Consider the following 8,521-nt stretch of genomic DNA (forward strand, 5'->3'; position numbering starts at 1 on the left):
TTTTTTGTTGACTAAATACTTCTATTATGTGAACACAGTGCATTGGCCGAGAGTGAATCGGACGTTGAGGATGTCATTACTAGAAAGAGGCCTCAACGAAAGTTCAAAAACATCCCCTCAACCTACAGTCTCCATTCTGGAACGAGCATGGGATGAAAATAAAAAATGCCACTGTCCCAGATAAACTCCTTTCGAACTATGCATTTGTACAAGTTTCTAGTGAACATCCTAAAGAGTATGTTCCATCTAAATATTTATTAATTACTTACATTAATGTGAATTGGGTAAATTTTCTATTTTTTTTTTAATTTTAATTCTTTTTTTGTGGCTTTTGTAGTGAGTTACTTTTCAACTTTGGTGACATTGAGATCACTAGGGATCACTTCATCTCGCTCAGTGTTGGCCAAGTTGAAAATATCTTCTTGGATGTATGGGCATTGAGGCTCTCAATGCTTGACAAAGAGCGTGCACCCGGGCAACCAAAGAGGGTGTTTTTCAGCACAATTGCCTACGTAAGTCCTTTTTAAATATACTGTTTAAATATTGGTATAACTGTGTTAGCTTGGTTACAGATTCACACATTCATACTAGTATATTCACAGTTTCTATACTCTAAATTCACATATTTCAATAATTACAGTAGTATCTGTTATAGATTCACACATTCATATCCATATATTCACACCTTCAATACTATATATTCACATTCTGACAAGTATATATTTATAGATATCAGTAATTATATTACTATCTGTTATAGATTCACACATTCATGTCTATATATTCACAACTTCAATACATTATATTCACAGTTTGAAAGGTTCATATTCACACATTTCAGTGATACTTGTTCACATATTTCAATAATTACAGTAGTATCTGTTATAGATTCACACATCCATGTCCATATATTCACACCTTCAATACTATATATTCACAATCTGACAAGTATATATTCATAGATATCAGTAATTAAATTAGTATCTGTTATAGATTCACACATCCATGTCTATATATTCACAACTTCTATACATTATATTCACAGTTTGAGAACTTTGTTTTTTTTTTTTTTTTTTTTAGTTACAACTAGATCCCACCCACGAATGGATGAAATGTCTCCCGATGGAAAAAAAGAAACAAAACTTCTATGAGCGGATGACATATGAAATTGAGCGCCTACAAAATTTGGACATAAATGATGCGGACCTGGTGAGTTTATCAACAACACTCAGTTTTATCTAGTCACATATAAGACATTAATGACACTGTTTTTTATTTTCCTTTTTTGAACTTAGATATTCTTTCCAGTGCTTCGTCACGGGCACTATTTTCTCATTTGCATCAATGTTAAAGCCTCAAAACTTGAAATAATTGACAACAAGTCCTTAGTCCGTGGTGTTACCATGAAGGACAAGTATGGAGATTGCCCAACCCTCTTGGTAAGTTGATCACCAACTTGAGCTCCTTTTCAGTTGCTACATGTATGTGAATGTGTACTTTTCAAACCGTGAATATATAGTATATAAAGTGTGAATATAGAGTTATCAAAGTGTGAATGTATAGCAGATGTAATATAATCACTGAAAATCTAACACTGAAATGTGTGAATCTGGTATTTTCAATCTGTGAATATACTGTTATGAATGTGTGAATGTGTAACAGTGGTAGACTTAAATATTTATGTCCAGGTTACAGCTTTAAAAGAATACCTAGCACTCTTTAAAAGAATACCTAGCACTGGGGTCATCTTCCCTATTCTGGAAGGTGGATGAGCTAACCATAGAGGTTGTGGACATGAGTTGGAAAGAATCGAAAAATTACATTGATTGCGGACTATTTGTAATGAGGCATATGGAAACATATAAAGGGACATTGAATAAATGGAACCCGGGATTCAAAAAGCAAGCAAACTTAAATGTAAGTACACAAATACTAGCTTTGAATAATTTCTTNCAGTGGTAGACTTAAATATTTTATGTCCAGGTTACAGCTTTAAAAGAATACCTAGCACTGGGTCATCTTCCCTATTCTGGAAGGTGGATGAGCTAACCATAGAGGTTGTGGACATGAGTTGGAAAGAATCGAAAAATTACATTGATTGCGGACTATTTTGTAATGAGGCATATGGAAACATATAAAGGGACATTGAATAAATGGAACCCGGGATTCAAAAAGCAAGCAAACTTAAATGTAAGTACACAAATACTAGCTTTGAATAATTTCTTATCTTTTTTTTTTTTTTTTAGCATTGCAATAAAGTATTTATTTGATCTTGTATATTTGTAGGAAAACTTCTTAATTGGATTGAGGGCCAGGTACGCCGCAACAATCATAAGGTGGCGTGCCAACATATTGAAAAACATTGTGATCAAGAAAACCAAACTCTTGTACAACAAGAAATGAACAGCTTGTACTCAAATGTGAATATACAATAGTTCCTTGAATTCCTGTAGAACTATGTTGTAATCACACACCAATAGCTTTATATTCACACACCCATAGCTTTATATTCATAATTTCAAAACACCACATTCACACTTCTCTAACTATAGAATTGACCATTGACCATAATAATCTTAACTCTGTTAACCAAATTCACAACTTAATAAATCCAAAATCACAATTTCAATAATTATATTACTATCTGTTCTACATTCACACGTTCATGTCTTTATATTCACAGCCTCAATACTCTATATTCACAGTCTGAAAAGTGCTCATATTCACACTTCCGTTTCCATATATTCACATATTCTATACACTATATTCACACATTGAAAACTACACATTCACACATTTCAGTGATTATATTACTATCTGTTCTACATTTCAGTTTTAAAACTAAACATTCACAACTTAATAACTCTAAATTCACAATTTCAACACTTCACAAGCATCACTAAAATGTACTAATTAATAACTCCAAAGAAATTTAATAACTAAATGTTCACAAATACAAAAAATATATTGTCATCTCTTATTAACATGAACTAATTCAGAACTCCCAGAACTTGGATGTACAAGATATCCATCCCCAGCAATCTCAGATAAACTTCCCGACAAAATAGATTGAACAACACCCTTTGTAATTGAAGCAACCTTGTTTGCAGAACTCTTTCGCCCCCTAGCTACAGCAGACTTCTTTTCAATAATACTACTTCGCCTCTTATTACGCTCCCCTTTCAATCTCCGGCTTGATGGATCTTGTACAATACCACTTGATGATGGGACATCAGACTCTTCAATATGAACATAACCAACCTCGCTTTCAACACTTTTCTTTGCACTTTGAAAAGCTTCTTCACAACGTTGTCTAGCTGCACTGTTGTCTTGACAAGAAACAATTAGTCTTTGAAACTTCCTAGTCATCTCAACAACCCAAATTGAAGGAGCAACACCAACATTAGAAGACAAAGGACCCATATCAACAGCCTTGCCTTCAGCAACTTTCTTTGTCCACCTTTTCAAAATGTATTTATCGGGAATAGAACAAATGCAGTGTACATTCATAATGCGTAAACAATGGCAGCACAAAATTCCTAATTCAGAAAACAACTTACAACTGCAAGAAATATCCAAATTGGTAGGCTTAAAACTAACTTCATGCCTTATAATATCTTTATCAGGACGCCAAACATGATACTTCAAATGACAGCCATCGTCGAAAACACTATCTTGATGACAAGCAGCACCTTTCAAGAATTGTTCCTCAAACATATAATATATTTCAATGGTATATACCTCTCTAGCATGTGAAAGAAGTTTCACATCATCCATCATCATATTGGGCATGCCTTGAGCACACCGAAAATCCTCACCATTTTCCTTACTTCTCCATTCAGAAACAACGCTCACAAATGATGAGTAGAAATCACAAAGCCCTACTGTCTTTGTTAGCTTCCTAGAAATTGAATGGTTTGTGATCTCACTCCTTTGTGAGGATAAAATGCCACCAGAAAAGTAATCCTTGTTAAATGCCGGGCACCATTTTTCCCTACAATCGTACAATTTTTCTAACCACGGATTCTTATGACACTTATAGTCAATCACCATCCTGAAAATCATAAGATCACAAAAGGAAAAAATATACACAATTTTAGAAACTATATTCACAATCTGATAACTCTATATTCTCAAATACACTCCTCTACATTCACAGTTTTTAAGATCTCTGAACTTAAGTCTGATAAACATTCACACATTCATAACTCTACATTCACAAACCCTATACTATACATTCACAGTTTCAAACGTACACATTCACACATTTCAGTGATACTTGTTCAGTAATTATATTACTATATGTTCTACACTCACACATTTAGTACTCTAGATTCACAGCTTCTATACTGTATATTCACAAATCAATAAGTCATTATTTTACAAAAATAGTATTGAAAATTCAAACTCAAAAGTGAATGAGTAAAATACAATAACATACCTTGACCAATACAACTCAAACTCAGCTTCGGTGTCTGTGTACTTCAACAAACAATTAAATAGATCCATGAAATTCATATTGTTCCTAAGTGTCTTGATGTGCTTCTTCGAGTTCTCACCGATATGCCATATGCAAAGACGATGTCGTGATGTTGTAAACACTTGAGAGATGGCAGCAGCCATGGCTGCGCATTGATCAGTCATAATGGTTTGTGGACATTTGCCACACATAGATCTAAGAAATGCTCTAAACAACCATACAAATGACTCTATCCTTTCGTTCATCAAAAAACCACACCCAAACATAATATTCATACAATGGTGGTTCATCCCTACAAATGGACCACATATCATGTCGTACTTGTTAGTGCGATATGTTGTATCATGCACTAACAAGTCTCCAAACAACGCATAGTCTCGTCTCATTTGCCCGTCCCTCCAAAAAAAGCTAGTTAATCTTGCATCATCATCAACTTCAAAGTCAAAAAAGAAGTCAGGCTCATTACACTGCCTCCTCCTGAATATTTCAATCAACGAATTCGAATCAGTTCCATCCAAGCTCTTCAAAGACTCAGATGCCAATGAATTGTAAGCATCTCGATTGGTAAACCCAACGAGTGGAGACCCTCCTGACTGATGTTTCAAAAACCTTATCCCATCCGCCAAGGCAACCCCACTCTTCTTTAAGTCTCTTAAGTATGAAAGTTGATTGTTTCCCACTCTTCTGTGCGAACGAAGTAGGTGATTCTTGTCTTTAGTGCTTAGCTTGTGGTTATGAGCTTTCTCGTGTTTTGTTACTGTCCACACCCCATTACCATCTACATCGAACTGAATATATGCGCCACACCCCGTCCTTAAATCAATCTTTGAATACGCCTTAACACCACTGTTTTTCTTGGACTTACTACCAGCCTTGGAGCACAAAAATGTCTTCATCTTAACATTTTTAGTAGACCCTTGGTAGCGTTGCTTACCCTTCCTCACACTAAAACCAACTCTAAATGCATAATCGTTATACAACTCATACGCTTCATCACCATTACTTACTACAATACCCACCAAATCTTGATCAACTGCACATATGAAATATAACCTCAAGTATGGAAAAACATACCAAAAGAAAACAAATAAAAAGCAATCTAATGGAAATATATTCTCTATGTAGAGGGGAGGCGGGTAATGCCACACTATATATTCATATAAGCTATACTAGATATTCACAGTTAGAAAACAACAGATTCATACATTCCAGTGATAATTGTTCAGTAATAGGATTACTATCTTCTCTACATTCACACATTCAATACACTAGATTCACATACCATATACTGTGTATTCACATTTTGAAAACTCTAGATTCACACATTTCAGGGGCAATATGTTTAGCAATTATATCAACACTGTTATGCATTCATACATTCAAAACTATATATTCACAAGTCCTATACTCTATATTCACACATCAAACACTATTACACACAACTACACATAAAATCATAAATCAATATGAATCACTAATTTTACTCTAAAAAACAATTAAAAAAAAAAACCTGGAATTGAAGTAGAATCCTCAGCATTTATACAGCCTTGATCATTGCTTGTTGAGACAACAACTAAATCTGCATTCACTACAAATATAAAAAAATAAAACAGACTATCAGGAAACAGTGTGAATCTATAGTTCTAAATGTGTGAATCTACAACTATGTATCTGTGAATGTATAGTTGTATAAGTGTGAATCTAAAACTCAAATACATGGTTACACAATCAATCTAACCATAAATCCTAAATTCAAAAAAAACAAACATAAATCTATACAATTCATCAAACAAGAATCCAAACTTAAAACCTGCAATCGAAGATGAGCCATCAACGTGTAAACTTAGTTGATCTACTGCCTCTGCCATCACTGCAAATATAAAAAATAAAACAGAGTATCAGGAAACAGTGTGAATGTAGTGTTCATAATGTGTGAATCTATCACTATGTAACTGTGAATGTAGAGTTGTATAAGTGTGAATCTAAAACTCAAATACATGGTTACACAATCAATCTAACCACAAATCCTAAATTCGAAAAAAACCTGCAATCGAAGATGAGCCATCAACATGTAAACATGAATCCAAACATGAATCTACTGCCTCTGCCATCATTGAAGAAGAATTGAAAAGAAGAATTACGATGGTGAATCGAAATAATATCGCGATGTCGAATCGATGATGAATCCAACGAGAATTGCGATGATGAATGAGAGAACTGCAATGATGAATCAAACAAAGGCGATGAGTTGTTTTGCGAGAATTGCGGCGATGATGAATTGTTTTGCGATGATGTTGCGGCGATGATGAATTGATTTGCGATGATGGTGAATGACTGGACTGTGAAATCGCTTTCCTTCCTCTGCTCTGGTTCTCCCGCTGGTAGTCGACAACCGCCTGCCTATTGCTCCGTTAACGGCGTTAATTAACAAATTTTTTTTTTATTAAAAAAAAGCCATAAACGACGTCGTTTTTGACCCAGGTGCACCTTGCAATGTGCACCTGGGTCCACGGCATAATTTGCGAAATGTAGCAATAGCGTAAAGATTAGGGCGAATGTAGTAACATGAAAATTTTGTAAAATAAAAATTTGAAGAAAGAAAATTGAAAAATGAATTAATTTGTCCATTTCACTAAATTTAAAACAAGAAAATTATGTTATTAATGAAACTGAGCTCATACTATTATTTTTTTTTAATCTTAATTCCCAGCCATTGATCAACTTATATGATTTATGAGATTAATTCACCTCTATATATATATATATATATATATATATATATATATATATATTGATTGGAAAGATAATAAAAATAAATAATTATTTAATAGTATTTTTTGATAACTTCATAGCCATGCCCTCAAGGGCAGGTCCCCCCCCCCCCCCCCCCCCCCCCCCCCCCCCNCAATTACACGTTTTCTTCTTTTCTTTTTTCCGCCATAACTGGCGACTTCAACTCCCATATTGTAGCAAATTGTCATTTTGGTCCACTGACTATAGGGGTCCTGTTAATTGCAGTCCACGACTTTTAAAACTGTTAATTGCATACCATGACTATTCAATTTTTATCAATTTTGGTCACTCCGACCAAATTGCCGGCCAAATGTCGCCGGAAACTAATAAACCCTAAAATAGTGAGGGTATTTTAGTCATTTCTCACCCCATTCTCTCTTCTCCGGCGAAACCATTGCCAATCGGTCACTCCGGCAGCCACGTGCGCTGAACACGTGGGCCGCCTGTGGTCCCTGTTTCATTCGTCCGGCATCACTCAGAAAGCAATCAAAATCCGTCCGTCATTTGCGATTGAGGAGCAGTGGTGGTGGTGGGTTTAGTTTCTCTGTCCATTTTCTCTGTTTTGCACGCTACAGAGATTGAGAAAAAGAATATTACTTCCAAGTTTCCACCTTTAGCAGCAGTACTACACTATATTAAGGTAAGAATGACTATAAAAGAGGAAAATAATCTTTAAAAAAATCAATCTTGAATCCTATATAACATCGGCGGGAACTTGGTGTCGGTGGCCACAAAAATTGCCATACAGAAAAAGAAGAACTTTGAAACGAAGGATTGGAGATTTTAGATCTTCATCGTAGACCCGAAATGCAAGAAATAAACTGAAATCAATAATGAAAACGTTACCAAACGCTGGGAGGGAAAATTTCCATAGGCGGTAGTTCACGGACGCTACGACGGTGGGGACGGTGGCGGCGAAACGGCAACTCAAATTGTGGTTTCGCCGGAGAAGGGAGAATGGGGTGAGAAATGACTAAAATACCCTCACTATTTTAGGTTTATTAGTTTCCGGTGACATTTGGCCGGAGTGACCAAAATTGATAAAAATTGAATAGTCATGGTATGCAATTAACAGTTTTGAAAGTCGTGGACTGCAATTAACATGACCCCTATACTCAGTGGACCAAAATGACAATTTGCTCCCCATATTGTACCTATGAGAGACATGCACGGTACGTAATTGTATCTCATGCATTGAACTAACATGTTGACTAATGTACTACACTACTACATGTGTAACTTGCAAGA

The sequence above is a fragment of the Ipomoea triloba genome, chromosome 13 (genome assembly GCF_003576645.1).
Source record: "Ipomoea triloba cultivar NCNSP0323 chromosome 13, ASM357664v1".
Classification (NCBI taxonomy): Eukaryota; Viridiplantae; Streptophyta; class Magnoliopsida; order Solanales; family Convolvulaceae; genus Ipomoea; species Ipomoea triloba.